The sequence below is a fragment of the Arachis stenosperma genome, chromosome 6 (genome assembly GCF_014773155.1).
Source record: "Arachis stenosperma cultivar V10309 chromosome 6, arast.V10309.gnm1.PFL2, whole genome shotgun sequence".
Lineage (NCBI taxonomy): Eukaryota > Viridiplantae > Streptophyta > Magnoliopsida > Fabales > Fabaceae > Arachis > Arachis stenosperma.
This window is the reverse complement of record NC_080382.1, coordinates 29,642,582-29,658,189: the sequence shown is the minus strand read 5'-3', so window position 1 is coordinate 29,658,189 and position 15,608 is coordinate 29,642,582. Positions and strand designations below refer to the sequence as shown.

The following is a 15,608-nucleotide window of genomic DNA, read 5'->3' as shown; positions in this document are numbered from 1 at the left end:
TTGCTTTTATTATTATTTATTTAAAATTTTTTTCTTTTGCTGTTTCTTTTGCTTCAAGGATTAAATTTTTCAACATTTCAGAGAAGTCATAATAATTCTCTAAATTCCTGTTCCTTATACATTAACATCCCTTGATTCAAATTCAAATATGCACTATTTATATCATGCAATCAAAAATCACAGAAAATACCACCACATTTAAGTAAATCAGACTATTCTTAGAATTAACTCAATATCTCATGCAATATTTCACTTTTAAAATTTTTTTATTTCAAGCTCAGTGGGTAATACACGAGACATCTTTCAGAATTAACGTACTTAAGGGAAAACTACACCTATGATTCTCACTAATAACATATCATGCAACAAACAACTTGCAAAATAGCAGAAAAACCGGAACATAACATAGAAAAAAGAAGGGGGAATAAAAAATGAAAGGAACTCAACCACCTTAGTTATCCTAGCGGTCGCTTTATTTTTCAGGTTGTGTTCCTTAGTGAAGATGATTCGCCTCTCTTTTGTGCCAGAAAACCAATAGCGCAGCGTCCAACAACACCAAACTTAAAGGTTTGCTTGTCCTCAAGCAAAGAAGAACTAAAAATAGAAACAAATAGTGAGAGAAAAGAAGAATATAACGATAAAAGAATAAGGGAGAATAAGGATTGGGTGAGAGAGAGAAAGAAAAGTAAAAACAGTGCGGTAATGGCGATGCGTACGGGTGCAGCATGCGTATGCGTGGGTCGCAAATTTTTCATAATGACGCGTAAGCATCAGGCACGCGTCTGCGGGCTCTTGATTTTGTGTGATTAGCGCGAAGCCAGCCGAGCGCCCGCACGACTCTCTGTTCGCATGGCTTGGGAGCCAAATTTTCATACGACGCGTTCGTGCCATGCACGCACTCTCGTGGATGGCCATAAGTGCAACTGACGCGAACGCATCGGTCACGCGTCCGCATGCCCAAATTTGTGCTTTTAGCACACTTCCTGCCCCAAGCCAGCGCAACTCTCTGCCCAAACACTCCTTTACGTCGATTTTGTAGGTCACGCATACGCGTCGACGCGTACGCGTGGATGGCGGTAAGTGCATACGACGCGCACGCGTGGGGTACGCGTACGCGTGGTCATGTTTGTGCGCCAAGCATGAGTCCAGCGCCATTCCTGCGCAACTCTCTGTCAATTATTATTTTTCACACACACATGATTGACGCGTTCGCGTCAGTGACGCTTGTGCGTCATGTGCTTCTTTTTTTTTAGCTTGAGGTGTTCGATTCCTGGAGATAAAATAGCTGCATGATCAATAAATTAGTAAGAAAAAAATCAAACAAGTAAGAAACTACTACTACGAAAAATTACTAAGGATACGAAATCATCGGGTTGCCTCCCGACAAGCGCTTCTTTATCGTCACTAGCTTGACGGTCAGTTCTGCTAATTCAGCAGTTGAGTGGACCTCTGGCGATTAATCTCGCCTCCAAGATAGTGCTTCAACCTCTGGCCATTCACTGTAAATTTCCTGTCAAAATTCTCTTCCTGTATTTCCACATGACCATATGGTGAAGCTCTGGTAACCACAAACGGTCCTGACCATCAGGATTTCAGCTTCCCGGGAAAGAATTTGAGACTTGAATTATATAAAAGCACTCTTTGTCCTGGCTCAAAGACTCTGATGGCAATCTTTTTGTCATGCAGTAGCTTGGTTCTTTCCTTATAGAGCTTGGCATTCTCATAGGCTGAATATCTGAATTCATCAAGCTCATTCAATTGAAGCATTCGCTTGATTCCTGTAGCTTCCGAATCAAGATTCAGATACCTGATTGCCCAGTAAGCTTTATGCTCCAGCTCAACTGGCAAGTGACAGGCTTTACCATAGACCAACTGATAAGGGGACATGCCAATGGGAGTCTTGTACGCTGTCCGGTATGCCCAGAGAGCATCATCAAGCTTCCTAGACCAGTCCTTTCTGGAAATACTGATGGTCTTCTCTAGAATCCTCTTAAGTTTCCTGTTGGAAACTTCAACCTGTCCACTTGTCTGAGGGTGATAGGGGGTTGCCACTTTATGACGGACTCCATATCTCAGCAAAAGAGAGTCCAGTTGTCTGTTGCAGAAATGGCTTCTTCCATCACTAATGAGTGTCCGTGGGACACCAAACCGGCTAAAGATATATTTCTGAAGAAAGCTCATTACCACTTTGGCATCATTGGTGGGCAAAGCCATAGCTTCCACCCATTTGGACACATAGTCAACTGCCACTAGGATATAGTTGTTTGAATGTGAGGGTGGAAAAGGTCCCATGAAATCAATACCCCACACATCAAACAACTCAACCTCAAGAATTCCCTGCTGTGGCATTTCATGGTTGGTAGGGAGATTTGCAGCTTTTTCACATCTGCCACAGTGCTTCACAAATGCCCTTGAGTCCCTGAAGAGAGTCGGTCAGTAAAACCCGCTCTGAAGGACTTTTGTAGTTGTCCTTTCATCACCAAAGTGGCCTCCATAATCAGACCCATGATAGTGCCAAAGAATCTGCTGCTTTTCCTCATCCGGGACACATCTTTGGATTATTCCATCTGAGCACCTTTTAAAAAGGTATGGTTCTTCCCAAATGTAGTACTTTGCATCAGTCAGTAGCTTCTTCACCTGTTGCCTACTGTACTCCCTTGGGATAAAATTCATGGCCTTATAATTTGAAATGTCTACAAACCATGGAGCCTGATGAATGAGAAACAATTGCTCATCTGGGAACGTCTCAGTCACAGCTGTGGGTGGTTGTACTCCTGCTTCTGGCTCAATTCTGGAGAGATGGTCAGCTACTTGATTCTCTGACCCTTTCCTATCTTTTATCTCAATATCAAACTCCTGAAGGAGCAACACCCATCTGATTAATCTTGGTTTAGAGTCCTATTTGGTTAGAAGGTACTTCAAAGTAGCATGATCAGTATAAATAATAAACTTAGAACCAAGTAAATAGGACCTAAATTTATCAACAACGTACACAATAGCTAATAATTCCTTTTCTGTAGTTGTGTAATTCTTTTGGGCATCATTTAACACACGACGGGCATAGTAAATGACATGTACAAGCTTACCATGCCTCTGTCCTAAAACAGCTCCTATAGCAAAATCACTAGCATCACACATTAATTCAAATGGTAGATCCCAGTCAAGGGGGCTATAATAGGGGCAGAGGTAAGGTTTGCTTTTAGAGTTTCAAAAGCATGCAAACAATCAGAATCAAAGACAAAAGGAACATCAGCAACCAAGAGGTTGCTTAGAGGTTTAGCTATTTTAAAAAAATCCTTTATAAATCTTCTATAAAATCCTGCATGACCCAAGAAACTCGTGATTGCCTTAACATTAGTTGGTGGTGGTAATTATTTAATTACTTCCACCTTTGCTCTATCAACCTCAATCCCTTTACTTGAAATTCGGTGTCCAACAATAATACCTTCTGTAACCATAAAATGACATTTTTTCCAATTTAAAACAAGGTTTGATTTTTGACACTGTTTCAAGACAAGAGATAAATGCTTAAGGCAAGATTCAAAAGAATTACCAAAAACAGAAAAGTCATCCATAAATACCTCAATAAACTTTTCAACCATATCGAAAAAAAATTGAAAGCATACACCTCTGAAAAGTTGCTGGAGCATTACAAAGTCCAAAAGGCATTCTTCTGTAGGCAAATACTCCAAAGGGGCATGTGAATGCTGTCTTTTCCTGATCTTGAGGGTCCACTGCAATTTGATTATATCCAGAATATCCATCTAGAAAACAGTAAAATGCATGACTAGCTAACCTCTCAAGCATCTGATCAATGAACGGTAGGGGGAAATGATCCTTTCTTGTAGCAGTGTTGAGCCTCTTGTAGTCTATACACATTCTCCATCCTGTGACTGTTCTAGTAAGGATAAGCTCATTCTTTTCATTCTTGATCACTGTTATCCCTCTTTTCTTGGGAACTACCTGCACAGGACTTACCCAAGGACTGTCAGAAATAGGATAAATAATTCCTGCTTCCCATAGTTTCATTACCTCTTTTTGGACCAGCTCTTTCATGGTTGGATTGAGTCTCCTTTGTGGTTGCACAACTGGTTTAGCATCATCTTCAAGGAGGATCTTGTGCATACACTTGGTTGGACTAATCCCCTTCAAGTCACTAATAATCCACCCAAGAGCTGTTTTATTACTCTTGAGCACTGAAATAAGTGCCTCTTCCTCTTCATGGTTCAGGGAAGAGCTAATAATCACTGGATATGAGTCATTCTCACCCAAGAACACATATTTCAGAGAAAGGGGTAGGGATTTAAGCTCAAGCTTGGGGGCTTCCTCCTCTGCTTTAGGCGTGTGAACCATAGCTTTCTGGGGTGGTGAATTATCAATTTCAACTAATTCATACTCAGAGATAGGATCCAAAATGTCATCAAGCACCTCAGCCTTCAGTACCTCTTGAACAAGTGGTTCAATAACATCTATTTTCATACACCCTTCAGAATCATTAGGGTGCTTGAGAGCTTCAAAAACATGAAGGACCACCTGTTCTTCATTGACCCTCAGGATTAATTCACCGTTTTGTACATCAATCAGAGCTCTACCTGTAGTTAAAAAGGGTCTACCAAGTATAATAAAGGATTTTACCTCCTCTTCCATGTCTAATATAACAAAATCAATAGGAAAGATGAATGGTCCTACTTTAACAAGTAAATCCTCAACAACACCCATAGGTAATTTAATAGAAAGATCAGCAAGTTGAAGAGAAATACGAGTGGGTTTTACCTCCTCAATTTGAAGCTTTTTAATCACTGAAAGTGGCATGAGATTGATGCTGGCTCCAAGGTCACATAAAGCTCTCTAAATGGTGACATCCCCAATAGTGCAAGGAATGACAAAGCTCCCTGGGACTAGCATCTTCTCAAGAAGGTTGTGTTGAATAACGGCACTGCATTCCTTGGTTAACACCAATGTTTCTTGTTCCTTCCAGTTCCTCTTGTGGGTCAACAATTCTTTCATAAATTTAGCATAGAGAGGCATTTGCTCAAGAGCCTCTGCAAAGGGAATGTTGATCTGTAGCTTCTTGAAGACATGTAAAAATTTAGAGAACTGCTTTTCTTTTGAAGCCTTCTGAAGTCTCTGAGGATATGGCATTTTTGGCTTGTATTCAGGAGCCTTTGGCAATGTAGGATACGTGTCTAGAGAGTCAGGAAATGGGTTGTCTACACGCTTTGGGGGGGCGTGCTCCACTTCTTCCTTTTTCTCCTCTGGAGCTTTCTTTTCAACTGGCTCTTCATTGGCCCTTGTCTCAGAGCCAGCTGTTTTACCACTTCTTAATTGAATAACCTTGCAGTCTTCTCTTGGGTTTACCACTGTATCACTTGGAAATGTACTTGCAGATTTCTCGGGTATTTGTTTGCTCAGCTGGCCCAATTGCACTTCCAAGTTTCTAATGGAGGCTCTGGTTTCCTGCATAAAACTCCTCATCATCTCCCAATTAGAATCTTCCTTGGATTTAGAGTTAGCCTGCTGAGGCTGAGATTGATGGTTATTGTAGCTGTTCTATTGGAATCTGCCCTGAGAGTTATTGTTGAAGTTCTGAGGTCTCTGGGGTTGGTCCCTCCACCCAAAAATTGGGTGATTTCTCCATCCTTGATTGTATGTCTGAGAATAGGGGTCATTATTTGGATTTCTGGAACCGCTCCCCATGTAATTAACTTGTTCAGAAGAGGATTGAGCATAATCATAGTTGTCATTTTGCACTAAATGTCCTGCCATGTCATAAGAAATCTCTTGAGGTGGATTTTGGGTGTTGATAGCTGAGACTTGCATGCCATTCATGTGTTGATTAAGCAGATTTATTTGCTGAGACATAAGCTTGTTCTGAGTAAGAATAGCATTAAGAGCTTCCACTTCCATGACACCCTTCTTCTGAGGAGCCTCAGAGTTCACAGGATTCCTGTTAGATGAGTGGTGCACGAAATTGTGATCACTACTTTTCACAACTCAAATAATCTCCGGTAATGAATCCAAAAACTTGGTGCTCAATACCATGGTATAAACACAACTTCGCACAACTAACTAGCAAGTGCACTGGGTCGTCGAAGTAATAAACCTTACGCGAGTAAGGGTCGATCCCATGGAGATTGTTGGTATGAAGCAAGCTATGGTCACCTTGTAAATCTTAGTCAGGCAGATTCAAATGGTTATGGATGATATATGAATAAAACATAAAGATAAAGATAGAGATGCTTGGTGAGAACTTCAGATAAGCGAATGGAGATGCTTTGTCCCTTCCGTCTCTCTGCTTTCCTACTGTCTTCATCCAATCCTTCTTACTCCTTTTCATGGCAAGCTGTATGTTGGGCATCACCGTTGTCAGTGGCTAAAATCCGGTCCTCTCAGTGAAAATGTTCAACGCACCCTGTCACGGCACGGCTATTCAGCTGTCGGTTCTCGATCATGTCGGAATAGAATCCAGTGATTCTTTTGCGTCTGTCACTAACGCCCCACAATCACGAGTTTGAAGCTCGTCACAGTCATTCAATCATTGAATCCTACTCAGAATACCACAGACAAGGTTTAGACCTTCCGGATTCTCTTGAATGCTGCCATCAATTCTAGCTTATACCACGAAGATTCTGGTTAAAGAATCCAAGAGATATCCACCCAATCTAAGGTAGAATGGAGGTGATTTACAGTCACAAGTTCATAGGTGAGAATGATGATGAGTGTCATGGATCATCACATTCATCAAGTTGAAGAACAAGTGATATCTTAGAACAAGAACAAGCTGAATTGAATAGAAGAACAATAGTAATTGCATTAATACTCGAGGTACAGCAGAGCTCCACACCTTAATCTATGGTGTGTAGAAACACCACCGTTAAAAATACATAAGAACAAGGTCTAGGCATGGCCGAATGGCCAGCCTCCCAATAATCTAAGAACTAGATGTCCAAAGATGAAAAATACAATAGCAAAAGGTCTTATTTATAAAGAACTAGTAACCTAAGGTTTACAGAAATGAGTAAATGACAGAAAAATCCACTTCTAGGCCCACTTGGTGTGTGCTTAGGCTGAGCATTGAAGCATTTTCGTGTAGAGACTCTTCTTGGAGTTAAACGCCAGCTTTTGTGCCAGTTTGGGCGTTTAACTCCCATTCTTGTGCCAGTTCCGGCGTTTAACGCCGGGCATTCTTGAGCTGATTTGGAACGCCGGTTTGGGCCATCAAATCTCGGACAAAGTATGGACTATTATACATTGCTGGAAAGCTCAGGATGTCTACTTTCCAACGCCGTTGAGAGCACGCCAATTGGGCTTCTGTAGCTCCAGAAAATCCACTTCGAGTGCAGGGAGGTCAGATTCCAACAACATCTGCAGTCCATTTCAGTCTCTGAATCAGATTTTTGCTCAGGTCCCTCAATTTCAGCCAAAAAATACCTGAAATCACAAAAAAACACACAAACTCATAGTAAAGTCCAGAAAAGTGAATTTTAACTAAAAACTAATAAAAATATACTAAAAACTAACTAAATCCTACTAGAAACATACTAAAAACAATGCCAAAAAGCGTACAAATTATCCGCTCATCACAACACCAAACTTAAATTGTTGCTTGTCCTCAAGCAACTGAAAATCAAATAAGATAAAGAGAAGAGAATATGCAATGAATTCCAAAAACATCTATGAAGATCAGTATTAATTAGATGAGCGGGGCTTTTAGCTTTTTGCCTCTGAATAGTTTTGGCATCTCACTCTATCCTTTGAAATTCAGAATGATTGGCTTCTATAGGAACTCAGAATCCAGATAGTGCTATTGATTCTCCTAGTTAAGTATGAGGATTCTTGAACATAGCTACTTTATGAGTCTTGGCCGTGGCCCAAAGCACTCTGTCTTCCAGTATTACCACCGGATACATACATGCCATAGACACATAATTGGGTGAACCTTTTCAGATTGTGACTCAGGTTTGCTAGAGTCCCCAATTAGAGGTGTCCAGGGTTCTTAAGCACACTCTTTTTGCCTTGGATCACAACTTTATTTCTTTTTTTTCTTTCTTTTTCTCTTTCTCCCTCTTTTTTTTCGTTTTTTTTCGCTTCTTTTCTTTTTTTTTTGTATTCACTGCTTTTTCTTGCTTCAAGAATCATTTTTATGATTTTTCAGATCCTCAGTAACATGTCTCCTTTTTCATCATTCTTTCAAGAGCCAACATTCATGAACCACAAATTTAAAATACATATGCACTGTTTAAGCATACATTCAGAAAACAAAAGTATTGCCACCACATCAAAATAATTAATCTGTTATAAAATTTAAAATTCATGCAATTCTTCTCTTTTTCAATTAAGAACATTTTTCATTTAAGAGAGGTGATGGATTCATAGGACATTCATGACTTTAAGGCATAGACACTAAGACACTAATGATCACAAGACACAAACATAGATAAACATAAGCATGATTTTTCGAAAAACAGGAAAATAAAGAACAAGGAAATTAAAGAACGGGTTCACCTTAGTGATGGCGGCTTGTTCTTCCTCTTGAAGGTCTTATGGAGTGCTTGAGCTTCTCAATGTCTCTTCCTTGCCTTTTTTGTTCCTCTCTCATGATTCTTTGATCTTCTCTAATTTCATGGAGGAGGATGGAATGTTCTTGGTGCTCCACCCTTAGTTGTCCCATGTTGGAACTCAATTCTCCTAGGGAGGTGTTGATTTGCTCCCAATAGTTTTGTGGAGGAAAGTGCATCCCTTGAGGCATCTCAGGGATTTCATGATGAGTGGGATCTCTTGTTTGCTCCATCCTTTTCTTAGTGATGGGCTTGTCCTCATCAATGGGGATGTCTCCCTCTATGTCAACTCCAACTGAATAACAGAGGTGACAAATGAGATAAGGAAAGGCTAACCTTGCCAAGGTAGAGGACTTGTCCGCCTCTTTATAAAGTTCTTGGGCTATAACCTCATGAACTTCTACTTCTTCTCCAATCATGATGCTATGAATCATGATGGCCCGGTCTATAGTAACTTCGAACCGGTTGCTAGTGGGAATGATTGAGCGTTGGATAAACTCCAACCATCCCCTAGCCACGGGCTTGAGGTCATGCTTTCTTAATTGAACCGGCTTCCCTCTTGAATCTCTCTTCCATTGGGCGCCCTCTTCACAAATGTCTGTGAGGACTTGGTCCAACCTTTGATCAAAGTTGACCCTTCTAGTGTAAGGGTGTTCATCTCCTTGCATCATGGGCAAGTTGAATGCCAACCTTACATTTTCCGGACTAAAATCTAAGTATTTCCCCCGAACCATTGTAAGCCAATTCTTTGGGTCCGGGTTCACACTTTGATCATGGTTCTTGGTGATCCATGCATTGGCATAGAACTCTTGAACCATTAAGATTCCGACTTGTTGAATGGGGTTGGTAAGTACTTCCCAACCTCTTCTTCGGATCTCATGTCGGATCTCCGGATATTCACTCTTTTTGAGTTTGAAAGGGACCTCGGGGATCACCTTCTTCAAGGCCACAACTTCATAGAAGTGGTCTTGATGCACCCTTGAGATGAATCTCTCCATCTCCCATGACTCGGAGGTGGAAGCTTTTGCCTTCCCTTTCCTCTTTCTAGAGGTTTCTCCGGTCTTGGATGCCATAAATGGTTATGGAAAAACAAAGAGCAATGCTTTTACCACACCAAACTTAAAAGGTTTGCTCGTCCTCAAGCAAAAGAAGAAAGAAGAGAGTAGAAGAAGAAGAAATAGAGGAGATGGAGATGGCTTTGTGGTTCGGCCAAAGGGGGAGAAGTAGTGTTTAGGATGTGTGAAAATGAAGGAGTGAAAATGGGTTTATATAGGGGTGGAGAGAGTGGTAGGGTTCGGTTATGTGAGGGTGGGTTTGGGAGGGAAAGTGGTTTAAATTTAAATGGTGAGGTAGGTGGGGTTTTATGAAGGATGGATGTGAGTGGTGAAGAGAAAGATGGGATTTGATAGGTGAGGGGTTTTTGGGAAAGATGTGTTGAGGGTGGTGGGGTAGGTGGGGATCCTGTGGGGTCCACAGATCCTGAGGTGTCAAGGAAAAATCATCCCTGCACCAAATGGCGAGCAAAATTACTCTTCATGCCAATTCTGTTAAACGCCGGGCTGGTGCCCATTTCTGGCGTTTAACGCCAACTTCTTGCCCTTTCCTGGCGTTTAACGCCAGTCTGGTGCCCCTTTCTGGCGTTAAACGCCTAGAATGGTGCCAGACTGGGCGTTAAACGCCCATTTGCTAGCTTCACTGGCGTTTAAACGCCAGCATGTTCTCCTCCAGGGTGTGCTGTTTTTCTTTCTGTTTTTCATTCTGTTTTTGCTTTTTCAATTGATTTTGTGACTTCTCATGATCATCAACCTACAGAAAACATAAAATAACAAAGGAAAATAGATAAAATATAACATTGGGTTGCCTCCCAACAAGCGCTTCTTTAATGTCAGTAGCTTGACAGAGGGCTCTCATGGAGCCTCACAGATACTCAGAGCAATGTTGGAACCTCCCAACACCAAACTTAGAGTTTGAATGTGGGGGTTCAACTCCAAACTTAGAATTTGGTTGTGGCCTTTCCAACACCAAACTTAGAGTTTGACTGTGGGGGCTCTATTTGACTCTGTTTTGAGAGAAGCTCTTCATGCTTCCTCTCCATGGTGACAGAGGGATATCCTTGAGCCTTAAACACAAAGGATTTTTCATTCACTTGAATGATCAATTCTCCTCTGTCCACATCAATCACAGCTTTTGCTGTGGCTAGGAAGGGTCTGCCAAGGATGATGGATTCATCCATGCTCTTCCCAGTCTCTAGGACTATGAAATCAACAGGGATGTAATGGTCTTCAACCTTTACCAGAACATCCTCTACAAGTCCATAAGCTTTTTTCTTTGAATTGTCTGCCATCTCTAGTGAGATTCTTGTAGCTTGTACCTCAAAGATCCCTAGCTTCTCCATTACAGAGAGAGGCATGAGGTTTACACTTGACCCTAGGTCACACAGAGCCTTCTTAAAGGTCATGGTGCCTATGGTACAAGGTATTGAAAACTTCCCAGGATCTTGTCTCTTTGGAGGTAATCTCTGCCTAGACAAGTCATCCAGTTCTTTGGTGAGCAAAGGAGGTTCATTCTCCCAAGTCTCATTACCAAATAACTTGTCATTTAGCTTCATGATTGCTCCAAGGTATTTAGCAACTTGCTCTTCAGTGACATACTCATCCTCTTTAGAGGAAGAATACTCATCAGAGCTCATGAATGGCATAAGTAAATCCAATGGAATCTCTATGGTCTCACTGTGAGCCTCAGATTCCCATGGTTCCTCATTAGGGAACTCATTGGAGGCCAGTGGACGTCCATTGAGGTCTTCTTCAGTGGCGTTCACTGCCTCTCCCTCCTCTCCAAATTCGGCCATGTTGATGGCCTTGCACTCTCCTTTTGGATTTTCTTCTGTATTGCTTGGAAGAGTACTAGGAGGGAGTTCAGTAATTTTCTTGCTCAGCTGACCCACTTGTGCCTCCAAGTTTCTAATGGAGGACCTTGTTTCAGTCATGAAACTTTGAGTGGTTTTGATTAGATCAGAGACCATGGTTGCTAAGTCAGAGTGGCTCTGCTTAGAATTCTCTGTCTGTTGCTAAGAAGATGATGGAAAAGGCTTGCCATTGCTAAACCTGTTTCTTCCACCATTATTGTTGTTGAAACCTTGTTGAGGTCTCTTTTGATCCTTCCATGAGAGATTTGGATGATTTCTCCATGAAGGATTATAGGTGTTTCCATAGGGTTCTCCCATGTAATTCACCTCTTCCATTGAAGGGTTTTCAGGATCATAAGCTTCTTCTTCAGATGAAGCATCCTTAGTACTGCCTGGTGCAGCTTGCATTCCAGACAGACTTTGAGAAATCAAATTGACTTGCTGAGTCAATATCTTGTTCTGAGCCAATATGGCATTCAGAGTATCAATCTCAATAACTCCTTTCTTCTGATTCGTCCCATTGTTCACAGGATTCCTTTCAGAAGTGTACATGAATTGGTTATTTGCAACCATTTTAATTAGTTCTTGAGCTTCTTTAGGCGTCTTCTTTAGATGAAGAGATCCTCCAGCAGAGCTATCCAAAGATATCTTGGACAGTTCAGACAGACCATCATAGAAGATACCTATGATGCTCCATTCAGAAAGCATGTCAGAGGGACACTTTCTGATCAATTGTTTGAATCTTTCCCAAGCTTCATAGAGGGATTCTCCTTCCTTCTGTCTGAAGGTTTGGACTTCCACTCTAAGCTTACTCAATTTTTGAGGTGGAAAGAACTTTGCCAAGAAGGCATTGACTAGCTTTTCCCAAGAGTTCAGGCTTTCTTTAGGTTGTGAGTCCAACCATATCCTAGCTCTGTCTCTTACAGCAAAAGGGAATAGCATAAGTCTGTAGACTTCAGGGTCAACCCCATTAGTCTTGACAGTGTCACAGATTTGCAAGAATTCAGCTAAAAACTGATGAGGATCTTCCAATGGAAGTCCATGGAACTTGCAATTCTGTTGCATTAGAGAAACTAATTGAGGCTTAAGCTCAAAGTTGTTTGCTCCAATGGCAGGGATAGAGATGCTTCTCCCATAGAAGTCGGGAGTAGGTGCAGTAAAGTCACCCAGCACCTTCCTTGCATTATTGGCATTGTTATTGTTTTCGACTGCCATGGGTTCTTCTTCTTTGATGATTTCTGTTAGGTCCTCTACAGAGAGTTGTGCCTTAGCTTCTCTTAGCTTTCGCTTCAAGGTCCTTTCAGGTTCAGGGTCAGCCTCAACAAGAATGCTTTTGTCTTTGCTCCTGCTCATATGAAAGAGAAGAGAACAAGAAAATATGGAATCCTCTATGTCACAGTATAGAGATTCCTTGAGGTGTCAGAGGAAAAGAAAAATAGAAGGAGAGGTAGAAGAATTCGAACTTATCAAGAAAGATGGAGTTCGAATTGTTCCCTGAGGAATAGTGTTAGTCCATAAATAGAAGGATGTGAGAAGAGGGGAAGAAATTTTTGAAAATTAAGTAAAAGATTTTAAAAACATTTTGAAAAACACTAATTGATTTTCGAAAACTAAGAGTGGAAAAGAAATCAAGTGATTTTTGAAAAAGATTTTGAAATTAGAAATCAAAAATATATGATTGAAAACTATTTTGAAAAAGATGTGATTAAAAAGATATGATTGAAAAGCAATTTAAAAAGATTTGATTTTGAAAATTAATGACTTGGCTAACAAGAAAAGATATGATTCAAACATTAAACCTTTCTCAACAGAAAAGGCAACATACTTGAGATGTTGAATCAAATCATTAATTGATAGCAAGTATTTTTGAAAATGGAAAGAAATTGATGTTGAAAAAGATTTGATTGAAAAGATTTGATTTGAAAAAGATTTGATTTTGAAAACTTGAAAAAAATTTGATTTGAAAACAAAATCTTCCCTCTTGTGCCATCCTGGCGTTAAACGCCCAGAATGGTGCACATTCTGGCGTTTAACGCCCAAAGCACTACCCTTTTGGGCGTTAAACGCCCAGCCGGACACCCTGGCTGGCGTTTAAACGCCAGTCTGCCTTCTTCACTGGGCATTTTGAACGCCCAGCCTTTTTCTGTGTAATTCCTCTGCTGTATGTTCTGAATCTTCAATTATCTGTATTATTGACTTGAAAAGACACAAATTAAAAATTTTTGGATTTTTTAATAATGAGGAATAATCAAAATGCAACTAAAATCAAATAACAATGCATGCAAGACACCAAACTTAGTAGTTTGTATACTACTGGCACTAACAAAATGAGAACGCATATAACAAAACACTCAAGTCAAGAGAATTCAAAGATCAGAGCAAGGAAATCATCAAGAACAACTTGAAGATTAATGAAGACACATGCTTGAATTCGAAAAATGCAAGAAAAATAGAAACATGCAATTGACACCAAACTTAAAATGAGACACTATACTCAAACAAGAAATATTTTTGGTTTTTATGATTTTGTAATTTTTTTTGGATTTTTCGAAAATTAAGTGGAAAAAGAAAATAAAGATATCAAAATTCTTAATGAGAATTCCAGGAATCATGCAATGTTAGTCTAAAGCTTTAGTCTAAAGAAATTAGACATGGCTAGCCAAGCTTCAGTAGGACATTGCATTCAAGAGCTAAATTGATGAGAATCAATCAGCTTTGGTGATGATAAGAACATCACTTTGAAACAGTAGAATTCAATCTTAAGAACTCTGAAGATAAATACCTAATCTAAGCAACAAGATGAACCGTCAGTTGTCCAAACTCGAAACAATCCCCGGCAACGGCGCCAAAAACTTGGTGCACGAAATTGTGATCACTACTTTTCACAACTCAAATAATCTCCGGTAATGAATCCAAAAACTTGGTGCTCAATACCATGGTATAAACACAACTTCGCACAACTAACCAGCAAGTGCACTGGGTCGTCCAAGTAATAAACCTTACGCGAGTAAGGGTCGATCCCACGGAGATTCTTGGTATGAAGCAAGCTATGGTCACCTTGTAAATCTTAGTCAGGCAGATTCAAATGGTTATGGATGATATATGAATAAAATATAAAGATAAAGATAGAGATACTTATGTAATTCATTGGTGAGAACTTCAGATAAGCGAATGGAGATGCTTTGTCGCTTCCGTCTCTCTGCTTTCCTACTGTCTTCATCCAATCCTTCTTACTCCTTTCCATGGCAAGCTGTATGTTGGGCATCACCGTTGTCAGTGGCTACAATCCCGTCCTCTCAGTGAAAATGTTCAACGCACCCTGTCACGACACGGCTATTCAGCTGTCAGTTCTCGATCATGTCAGAATAGAATCCAGTGATTCTTTTGCGTCTGTCACTAACGCCCCACAATCGCGAGTTTGAAGCTCGTCACAGTCATTCAATCATTGAATCCTACTCAGAATACCACAGACAAGGTTTAGACCTTCCGGATTCTCTTGAATACCGCCATCAATTCTAGCTTATACCACGAAGATTCCGGTTAAAGAATCCAAGAGATATCCACCCAATCTAAGGTAGAACGGAGGTGATTGACAGTCACACGTTCATAGGTGAGAATGATGATGAGTGTCACGGATCATGACATTCATCAAGTTGAAGAACAAGTGATATCTTAGAACAAGAACAAGCTGAATTGAATAGAAGAACAATAGTAATTGCATTAATACTCGAGGTACAGCAGAGCTCCACACCTTAATCTATGGTGTGTAGAAACTCCACCGTTGAAAATACATAAGAACAAGGTCTAGGCATGGCCGAATGGCCAGCCTCCCAATAATCTAAGAACTAGATGTCCAAAGATGAAAAATACAATAGCTAAAGGTCTTATTTATAAAGAACTAGTAGCCTAAGGTTTACAGAAATGAGTAAATGATAGAAAAATCCACTTCCGGGCCCACTTGGTGTGTGCTTGGGCTGAGCATTGAAGCATTTTCGTATAGAGACTCTTCTTGGAGTTAAACGCCAGCTTTTGTGCCAGTTTGGGCGTTTAACTCCCATTCTTGTGCCAGTTCCGGAGTTTAACGCCGGGCATTCTTGAGCTGATTTGGAACGCCGGTTTGGGCCATCAAATCTCGTGCAAAGTAT

At 40.6% G+C, this 15,608-nt stretch overlaps 1 non-coding gene across 1 annotated transcript; it reads left to right on the top strand.

Annotated features, from left to right (window-relative positions):
• Positions 1-12,165: 12,165 nt before the first annotated feature.
• On the top strand, positions 12,166-12,273 carry LOC130937745 (small nucleolar RNA R71). The gene has a single exon (XR_009068947.1). It is a non-coding gene; the product is annotated as a small nucleolar RNA R71 (small nucleolar RNA).
• Positions 12,274-15,608: the final 3,335 nt, after the last annotated feature.